Genomic DNA, 11,064 nt, shown 5'->3' on the forward strand with positions numbered 1-11,064 from the left:
TCTGAGGTCACCCCACCCCTGAGTCCCATGTCCCAGCTCTGAGCTCTTCCACTTCAGAGACTTTTCCCTCGGAGCGGGAGACCCTCCCACCTCAGCGGTCCCTCGCGGCTCCCGGGAGCCGGGGCAGCCGCCCTCGGTACAGAAACCCACCCTCCCAGAACCGCCGCCCGCTCGCAGTGGCCGGCTCCCCGCCCCGCCCGCNGGCCGGGGCGGGGCCCGACCAGGAAGTGCGCGGGGCCTGGGCCCCCAGCCCGGGTCTCCACCGCCGCCGCCCCGCGCCTGCCCTGCCCCCGCCGGGTTCTGCCCCCCCCACCCCAGCCCTCGGCCTCGGAGGCCCTTAAGTCAGGCCTCCTAAAGTCAGCCCTCCCCGTCTTCTTGCCACCCCAACCTCAGTAGAGGCCCTAGCCTGGGCGCTAGTCTTTTGTCCCCCTCCCCGTATCTCGCCTCCACCAACCCCCGCGGGAAGATGCTGAGAACAGGCGCCCCAAGGCTGGGTGCCTCAGTCAACCCCCGGGATCGAGCGCTGGCCAAGGCTGGGGGTTGGTCACAGTGGGTCCGGCTGGGGCAGTCCCCACCCCTGCCCCGAGTCCCAGGGGAGTGCGTAGCAGTGGTGGTGATTCAGCAGTGGGAAGGCCCCAGACCCCTGGGGAGGGTACGGAGACTGGGGGAAGGGGAGCTGGCGTCAGCACCCGGGGAAAGACAAGATCAGCAGAGGCGCCAGCGGAGCCGCGGGCCCCAAAAACAGGATGTCGTGTCGTCGTTCCGCAACCGGCTGCTCCGTGCGCCTGGGCTCTGGGGAGGGGGCGGGGCGGGCGCAGGACGTAGGGCTCCCCTTGCCCGCTCTTCTCGTCGGGGCGAGCAACTGCTTAGGGCTGCAGGGACGCACAGAGGCCCGAGATCCTGCCAGCGCCCTGGGGACCGATGGGTGGGCGGGCTCGTGGGCGCCCTCTGGTGCTTCTGCGCCCAGGTCTTGCTCGTGGACCTCTGACTCCAGAAAGAATATCCTAACTTCGTTCAACACAAACTTTCTGCGCGCCTACCACGTGCACAGCTCCGTGCTGGGTGCTGTGGTGGAAAACTGAGAGGCGTTTGAGACAGGCTCCCTGTCTCCAAGAGGCTTTCCAAATAAAGAGGAAGAACACTTCGAGAATAAATAGGTTAACCTTTCTGAGCCTCAGTTCTATCTTTGGTAAAATAGGATAACCTCTCCTCCACCCTGTAGTTGTGGAGATAACATGAGAATGGATGTGAAAGGGCTGCTGTCAATGCCTGGCTCAAAGTAAACATTTAACAAATGCCTTATAAAAATCACGCTATAAGAATGAGTTTCCTAAACACAACATGCCTGCCCACATCTTTGGGTCTTTGCCGGTTCTATTCCCTCTGCCTTGCCCTCTTTTCTTTATCGATTGCCCGGCGAAATCCACTCAGACTTTCACAATTTGGCCCTAATGGACTACTCCCTCCCCGGTTGCCATCATCCCTCCTCCCACAACACACGTGCACACACACCCCACCTCTGCCATGCGGTTGACAGTCTCTCCCGCTGCTGTCTAGTGCAAATAATGTAAGCCACATACGTAACTTAAAATATTCTAGTGATGACATTTTTAAAAAGTAAAAAGAAACAAGTAAAATTAATTTTAAGGACATGTTTTACTTAGCCCAATATATCCAAAATAGTATATTCAATCTGTAACCGATATAAAAATTATTGACTACACAAATGAATGGGATATTTTACATTATTTTTTTGTACTAAGGCTTTGAAATCTGGTATGTGTTTTACACTCACAGTACACCTGAATTTCGTCTAGATGTATTTCATATGTGCTCGATAGGACATACAGCTAGTGGACATGGTATAGGACAACGAAGGAGAGCCTCTGTCAGATTCAGGCTGGTAGATGCCTGAGTAGGTGAATTCTCTCTCTACGAGCCTTCTGGGGGAGCTTGTCCTGATACTCCTAGGTAGACTTTGGGTCTGTTGGGACACTTGGGACAGACTACTCTCTGTGGAGAAAAGGAGAGCAGGAAAGACAAAAGGAAAATCTGATTCCCCTTTATACTCTACTGGGAGCTCATGGCTGGATGAAGAAAGGATTGTGAGTTTCCATAAAGGACAGGGTTCAGCAGAGGACTACATACTACATACTAAAGCTGCTTCTATGAAGCCACTGAAAATTGTGTCCCAGAACAAAGGTTTTTGAGCCGAGTTCCTAGAGTTCCTAGAGTTCCCTTCCCAGGGCTTGAAGGCAGGGAAGTAGTGGGGCTCTGGCCTCCCTTCCCGTCAACCAGAGTTAGTTTGGTTAGTTTGGTTTTATCTGATTTATATACTAGTGTTCTGGATAAAGAGATTTTTTTAAAGATTGATTTATTTATTTGAGAGAGAGCACAAGGGGAGAGAGGGAGGGGGGCAGACAATCCCAAGAAGACTCTGCGCTGAGCACAGAGCCTGAGATCATGACGCTAGCCGAGAGGTGGGGCCTCAACCATGGAGGCACTCAGGTGCCCCAAGAGCTTATTTTTTAAAAGTCTCCTGCAAAAAATATTTGAAAATCAATTTTAGAAGCATAGTAGTAAGAATACGGTGCACATTACATGCAGCAGATCAAAAGGCTGGATTGGCAGCCTTGGGTCAGACTGAATTTCCAGAGCCCTTGGTCATGGGCATGCCTGGCCCTGGTTCAGCTTGCTTAGGTGGGAGAAAGTGACTTGATCTCGAGGATTTCATGGTCTGGTGGGATATGGGGCTGCTGCTTATGAAGATACTAGAGGAAGAAGAAAGAGCCCTGGCCTGGGTTTCAGTGGGCCTGATGTCTAGTGTTGGCTCAGCCAGACTGGCTACTGAGACTTTTTGCTAGGCCTCACCCTTCTCTGGGTCTCAGACTCCTCCAATGGAAAACAAGGGGTTAAATCAGATGATACCTTTGAACTCTGACTTTCTATGAGACACTCTTTAGAATAATAATTAAGTAATTAAGGTTTATGTGTGTAGCTTATTGCTCATAGTTCTTTAATACCATTTAGGTCATCTTGCTTTGTGCTCTAGTTAATTGTATCTGTGCCTAATGTCTGTCTCTCCCACTGACTGTAAGTCCTTTGAGGTTGCGTCTGATTCATCTTTGTGTTCACCCACTGGGCTTGGCACAGGCAGGCCTGAGCACACATTTGTCTTCAGTACACATGTGTGGAATAAAATCGCGGTAATAAAGCACTGACCTGTGCAGAACCATCAGAGGCCAGGTGACTTAGAGCCACTTTTAGGGCACAGATATAGGATGGGCCAATAAGGCCACAGGAACAGGAGACAGGAATGGGGTGGGACTGTCTACAAAGGTTTCTTAGAGGAGGAAGATGCTTAGCTGAAGAGTATAGGAAGAGGGCATGGGCCCCAAAGGGCTGTTTCTTCTTCCTACTCTCTCACTTGCTTTCCCTGAATAGGTGAGGTCTTGGTAGGTGGTGTCTGTTTGTGCTGACAAGAAGCTGAGAAGCAAGGACACCGGCTGGAGCATTCAGAAGAGAGACAATGTATGAAAGTACCTGGTAGGGGGTAAAAGAGAGAGATCATAGACAGGTTCTGAAGCCAGACAGTCCATGATTCAAATCCTAGTTGTATCACTTTCATCGCGGCCTTTGACAAGTCACATGAACTCTCATTCATTCCTTTAACTGGTATTTATTGAAAACCTTCTGTGGGCTAGGTATAATGTCACATGCTAATGACGCAGTGGTGAAAACATAGATAAGTCCCTATTCTGATGTAACTAGCAAGGGAGACGGATCTTAAACAGGTGATTATGTCCTGTAAGAGCATAGAACAGAGCCATTTAGTTCCATTTTAAAATGGGAACGACAACACTAAGTGCTTTGTGGGATTGTGAGGATTAAATGAGAGAATGCAAGCAGAACGCCTAGCAGATTGCCCAGGGTACAACAAACATTAATTTCTCTATATGCTCCTGACTTGGTTCCCCTAAATGAGCAGGGTGGAGACAGAAAGGAGGAGGAAAAATCCTTGATTTCACCTCTGCGCTGGTGTCTTGCAAACAGGTCTCTCCAGCCTAGTCTGTATGAGCTCCATCTCCTATAGCTCACCAGTGGCTCACAAGGGCCTTCTGCTCCGTCTTAGTCGCAGCCTCTTCAGACTAACCCAAAATCTGAGTTTTCCTTTGTCTCTGATGGGGCCCCTCTTGATTCCCTGGTGTTCCCTCTCTCAATCTGCCTTAGGAGGAGAAGTAGGAGTCTCCCCTTCATTACTCTTCTTCATTGCTACCCCCAGAGACTGATGTCCCATTTCATGACATGGGAAGATGATGAGCAAGACAGGAAATAGCCAAAAGAACTAACAGGGGAAGTGACAAATGAAACAGAGTTCTAGAGTTGCGTCCTCTGATCCATTGTTCCTGATTCCCTCTGAGGAACTAACTAGATGGGGGGGGGGGAGGAAGGGCTAGGGACCTGCCCTACCTTCTAGGAGGGTCCCTCCTCCCAGGCAGGCAGAACAATAGTTGCCCTGTTTGCCTCCAGGACAACTTTGCATCTTTGGGGTTCTCCAAACTGGGTGGTACCCACCTCATTTGGCATAATCCCCTCTGGGAATTCCTCCTTCTTCAGCCCTGGTGTGTTCCAGTAAGAATACAGTTTGTGCAGTCCTGCAACAGTGCCTGGATGTGAATCTATGCAAGAACTCCTCCCCCTCCCCCTCCCCCCAGCTGGTGCCTCTGCACACACTCCGATTGCTTTAGGCAGTTACTTGTTCCTCCTCTGTGCTCCCTCACCTGACCCTGTACCAGTTCCTTTCAAGATATTATCAGCAAGTGCTAATTACTGTTCATATAGAGATTTCCCCCCAAAATGGAGCTCTTCGAGGATAGGAACTGGGTTGTTATGTACAGGTTCTCAGTATATACTAAATCAATAAATGAATATTGGCACTAAGATCCTACACCTGGTTTTGGAAGAGGAGGTGATTTTCTTTGTGAAACTAGTGTGGGAAGAATTGCTAGAAGCCAAAATCTCTTTACTCATTCCTACACAGCCAGACCCCAGCCAGTTTCACAGTGATGGCCGTACTTGCCACTTTTGGACACCAGGGGGCGCGACTGATAACACAGCCCAGACTCAGGGATTCTAAACTAAACTTCTGTGAGTAGATTTAGGACTGTTCATTGCACTTCTACTGAAGATACTGTCATTTTCCAAATGAAGGCTATTGGTAACCAGAAACCCTGTGGTGCAGTAAAATGACAGCTAGAGACATGACAGCCAGTTCATAGAGAACCCACATCATTCATTCACCCACTTTTATTGAATACCAGCTTTGTACTGGATCAAGTTCTAGCCTGGGAGAGTATGAAGATGAATGAAATTCAGTCCCTGATGAATGCAGAAGCTAATGGGGAAGACAGATACTTATGAGATAATCGTAATCCAGTTGTATAAGTAAGATATAGCAGAATACTGGAGACACAGGGCAAGTCGGGCAAATCACGCAAGGTGGCAAAGGAAAGAAGGGGTGACTTTTGAGCTGGGTCTTTTTCTTTTTTGACTAATCACAACTTTTGGTTCATGCTATACTGTCATCATTGGTCAAGGCATGGATGCTTTTCTTTCACTGGAGCTGAGACTTGCAGGATAGAGACAAAATTCCAGAGAAAGAGCTTGGTGCAGTGGGCTCAGCCTTAGTTTCTTTATCTATAATGAATATAGCCTCTGTCTTATCTAGCAGAGCTCTCATGAAGGAGAGAGAAGATGTTTGATGTGAAAGTTCTGAAAAAGAGTGGAATAGAGGCAAGATTTAACCAATATCTGCAGAATATCGGGAGCAAGACCCTAAGAGCAACTGAAGAGAGATACACTTGGTGTATGGTAAAGTCTTGGCGTATAGGTCTAAAAAAGACAGATGGGGAAAAAAGCTCTCTCTTTCCTCTTGAGACCCCTAATGTGATGAGGAGTTCTTGCAGAGGCTACACTCACATGAGGACCCAACATAAGGACTATTGAAGTGAGAGTCACGGCTTCAGACCCAGGAAGATTCATGAGGTCTCAGGATTTTCCTGTTTTGTAGAATATTAAAGCCCAACTGAATTAATAATCTGGTACTTATACTTTCTATAGTTGGGGAGACTGAGATTCAGAGGGGAACTGGCTTTTTTTTTTCCCCTAAAGATTTTATTTATTTGAGAGAGAGAGAATGCATGAGCAGAGGGAGAAGCAGAGAGAGAGGGAGAAGCAGGCTCCCCTGCTGAGCAGGGAGCCCAAAGGGGTTTCGGTCCCAGGGTCCTGGGATCCAGACCTCAGCCAAAGGTGACACTTAACTGGCTGAGCCACCCAGGAGCCCTGGGAACTGGCTTTTCTGATGTTAATCATGATCTTGGAGGCAGAGAGAGGGAACCAAAATGTTCCTCCTGTTATCTAGGGCTTTGGTTCCCAGATATCGTTTATTTTTATTTTTGTTTTAATTGTGGTAAAATACACAGAACATAAAGTTTATCTTCGTCACCATTTTTTAAAAGATTTTATTTATTTATTTTGAGAGAGAGGAAGAGAACGAGCACGAACTGGGGGAGAGGGGCAGAGGCAGAGGGAGAAGCCGACTCCCCGCTGAGCAGGAGACTGCCTTGGGGGCTCATCCCAGGACCCTGGGATCATGACCTGAGCCAAAGGCAGATGCTTAGCCGACTGAGCCACCCAGGTGCCCCTTCTTCACCATTTTTAAGTGTACACTTCAGTAATGTTAGGTACATTCACGTTGTTTTGCTACCAATCTTGAAATTCTGAAGTATATCCATTAAACAATTCCCTATCCTCTCCTGGCAACCACTATCCTCTTTTCTGTCTCTCTGAATTTGACTACTTTAGGGACCTCATATAAGTAAAATTGTATAGTATTTATCTTTTGTGACCAGCTTATTTTACTTAGCATAACATCCTCAAGGTTCATCCATGTTGTAGCATGTAGAATTTTCTTCCTTTTTAAGGCTGAATAATATTCCACGGTATGTATATACCACATTTTGTTTATTCATTTGTCCACTCAGATTCTGCCTTTTGGCTATTGTGAATAATGCTGCTATGAACATGGGTGTACAAATATCTCTTTGAGACCCTGTTTTAAATTTTTTCGAGTATATATTCAGAAGTAGAATTGCTGGATCATATGCTAATCCTTTCTTTCTTTCCTTTCCTTTTTTTTCTTTCTCTCTCTCTCTCTCTCTTTCTTTCTTCCTTTCTTCCTTTCATTAAGTAGGCTCCACACCCAATGTGGGGCTTGAACTCAGGACCCAGAGATCAAGAGTTGCATACTCTACTGACTGAGCCAGCCAGGCACCTCATATGCTAATTCTATTATTAGTTCCCAGCCACCATTTTCGCCTCACAGGAAAAGCAACATGCTTTGACAGGTTCAAGTTCTTGGTGTGAATTGGTAACAGACCCTCACTTCCTGCCTTCAAGACCGAGGCTTTTTGTATCAAATGGGTTACGCACCCATACTCCTCAAAAAATCATGTGGTAGCTAAGAGACATAATGCAGTCAAGTTTAAAGGAAGTTAAACATGTTTTACTTTCTTTTTTTCTAGGGTGTTCTCTTAGACAAATGAGTGAATAGGCAAGTTGGCTTAGGCAGAAGTGACAAATTAGCAATCTGAGTGATTAATTTACACTGCAAATGTGCTTATACGGTCCATACAGGGCATTTTACATTTATTTATTTATTTTTTTTAAGACTTTTTTTTTTTTTTTTTGTCAGAGAGAGAGAGAGAGCATAAGCAGGAGGTGCACAGGCAGAGGGAGAAGCAGTCTCCCTGCTGAGCAAGGAGCCCAATGTGGGACTTGATCCCAGGATCCTGGGATCAAGACCTGAGCTGAAGGCAGATGCTTAATTGAGCCACCCAGGTGTCCCAGGGCTTTTTACTTTTAAAAATTAATTGCTAGTACTAAAAAAAGGGGTATGTCATGTAAAAGTTCAGCTTTCCATCTTCTCTTGAAGATGATCCAGCAATACTGAGTACACCTTCCTGCCTGCTCTCCAGTGTGCCATAGTCCCCACCACTCCCTATTACCCGCCTACTTCTCTCAATTGTATTATCTATCTGGCAACTTTGCCATTTGAGCTTAAGTCCCCTGACTCAGAGCATGTGTCTAGTAGACCCTAGGTCAGGGGTTCATCTTCTGTTCTGGCCAGTTTCCCAGCACAGAGTTGTTATTCAATAAATATTTTAGTGATCAAATGAATTAACTCATGTCTACCGGCTTTTACTGAGCACTTACTATGTGCAGGGCCTATGGCTGGGTCCTCCTTTCTCAGAGATGAATAAGACACCCCCCGCCCCGACCTCTGAAAACTCAATCTTAATGGGAGTGGAGGGAGGCAGAACTCTGTATCGTCCAATTGTGGACTGGAGGCACTGGTCAGAAATGGGAGTTTCTGAGGAGGAGACCTTGAATGGTATCTGGAAGAAGGAAAGAGCAGCTGTACGGGGAGCTGGAGGTAGAGGGGAAGAGCATTTCAGGCAGAAGCAACAGCAGATGCAAGGGCGGGGTGGTGAAGGTTCAATGCGTTTGAGGAACTTAAAGAAGGCCAGTGTGACTGGAGCTTGAGAGTGGGGAAGAGCGGTAGTAGATGACGTTAGAAGTGTATTTTTATATCAACAGCCTAACCCTTAAGCCAGGCAGCTGTTGGGCAAATCCATGTTCCTGGTCTTCAGAGGGCTTGCTCAGAACAGGTAGCTAGCTGGCTTAGCACTGTCAGAGGAGAGACTGCGCCTAATTCCTCCCCTGCCTCCGGTGCCAAGGACAGGGTAGGGCACAGAGCAGGTTCTAGTGAAGATCTGCTGACAGAGAGAACAGGAAATGCAGGCTCTGTTGAAGGAGGCCCAGGCTCGGCTCTCTCTTCACTGGGGCATTAATTCTAAGTCGGTAAAACCTCCTCCAAGCCACACTGAGAGCTGGGAGAGTGAGAGGCAGAGAGGAACCAGCCACAGGCCCTACCCACAAAAACCTCAAAGGGGAGGGGATTTGAGGGGCAGGTGGGAAAACGGGCTGTGACTGTTCAAGGAGAGCATCCGACTTTGCTTGAATGTGGCGGGAAGGGGGCGGTCAGCAGATGGGCAGATGGGGTCCTTTAGCCGAGACTTAAGGGATGTGTAGGGCAATTTTATCTATAGTGCTTTGGACGTTTCATTTTGTTTTCTGGCATCATTTCCTCTGAAAACACTCGCGGTCCCTAATGGGTTGCCCCGAGGCGGATCCTTGCTTCACTCCCCAACCCCTCTGCAAAGGGGCAGGGCCTCCCAGGAGCTCGAGTCTTGTCTGCAGCACCCAGATTTACCCGCCAGGGGCCGCTGCGCGCGGATGACTAAGCGCGCAGGTTCCTAAACTGCAGAGAGGAGGAAGTTGATTGGCTGCGCGGCGCAGCGGGAGGGCGGAGCCTGAGAGCCAGCCCGGAGGTGGGGGGTTGGGAGCGTGCCCCTGGCCCAACCCGGCCAGGCCGTTGTCGCTTCAGGCATCCCAGGGCAGCAATCGTTGTGCCGGGGGCCTCTGTCTAGCCCGGCTCTAGAGCTGAGGCGAGTGGAGCAGCACTGAGGCCCGGAGATCCGGGCAGGGCAGTTACCGCCGCCGTCGCCGCAGGCCTGGGTTACCTGAGCAACTGCGTGTCCGGGGCGCGCCCGCCCATGCGCGGGCGGTTAGAGCGGGAGAGACTCCCGTGGGGGAAGGGGAGGCCGGGACCCGACCCTTAGCACGGGAGGGGGGTCCTGGCAGACTCTAGGGCGGACCGGGGTCGGGGAGAGCCTACCGCGGGCTGGGGGCGCCCGGCGGCTGCCCCTAACAGGTTATTCCGGGATAAGCCCGGCGCTGGGGCGGGCCGGGCTTCGCTGGGGGCCGGGCGGCGCGGGGCGGGCCTGCAGCAGAGCACGCCCCCGCCCGCCCCGGGCCCGCCCCGCCCCGCGCCGCCCGACAGCCTGCCGGGGAGCCGCTGTCCCGGGCCTGGCCAGTGCGCGTCCGCCTGCTGAACCTGGGCACTGCCAGCCGCCTGGGCACGGGACTGGGCGGGGGCGCTGACCTCGGCCTAGGAGGCCTGGGATCCCGGAGCCGCCCGCGCCCGCGGGGACTTGCGAGTTGCACGCCCTCCCTGTGCTGCTCGCGGCTACTTGGCGGGGAGAGGCCAGGTGCTCCCCTCTTCCCCTCTCTTCCCTCCCTCCCCCACTCCGGTGCCCGCGGGAGATCCTGCCCGTCCGCCTCCTCCCGCAGAGGTGTAGTCCGCTGCGGAGCTGACAGCGGCCCCACAGACACCCTGTCCAAACTCTCCGGAAGCGGCTGGAGCAGACTCGGCGCTCAGGCCGCCGCAGCTCCGGCGGACCCACTGTTGGACCGGAGGAACCCGCCCTCCTCCCGCTCCCAAACTTGGAGCACTTGACCTTTGGCTGTCGTAGGAGGCAGGCCGGCGGGTGGCTGGACAGCTGCGGCGCCTCGAGGGCATCTTGCCTGGGGTTCCAGGACTGTCAGCTACACTTCTGGGCTCCCGGCTTTGCTCTGGGATCCCGAGGTGTTCACATCAGGCGCATGTTGACTGAGACCAGGAGTCATGGACGTGCGCGCCCGTGTTGCCCTGTGGCTCCTTTGGGGGTTCCTCCTGCACCACGGCCAGAGCTTCAGCCATAGCCACAGCGAGAAGGCGACGGGAGCTGGCTCGGGGGCTAGTAATGAGGAGTCCACTGCAGCAGGTAAGGGTTTACCATGGACTGGGCTGGGCTGGGAGCGTTGACCCAGAACTGGGGTGCCTGAGTGGGCAGGTTGAACCTTAGGTTTCTACATGTGCGGTTGATGGCACTGCCTGTTCTCAGTAGTCCAAGGAGTTCTGTTCAGGAACCATGGCTAATGTCTCTGTCCCTCACCAACAACTTTCCCCCTCTCTCCCCAGGATGTCTTTTGTTGGCAGTGAGAAGGGGTTGGCCTTTGGGGCAGCTTGGCCTTTCAGATCAGCAAGCCAAGGCCCATTCTCAGGACTACTTGTCTGGAAGAACGGCCTAGGCAGATGATAAGTCTATTGCTCTTGGCCAG

The sequence above is a fragment of the Ailuropoda melanoleuca genome, chromosome 8 (assembly GCF_002007445.2).
Source record: "Ailuropoda melanoleuca isolate Jingjing chromosome 8, ASM200744v2, whole genome shotgun sequence".
Lineage (NCBI taxonomy): Eukaryota > Metazoa > Chordata > Mammalia > Carnivora > Ursidae > Ailuropoda > Ailuropoda melanoleuca.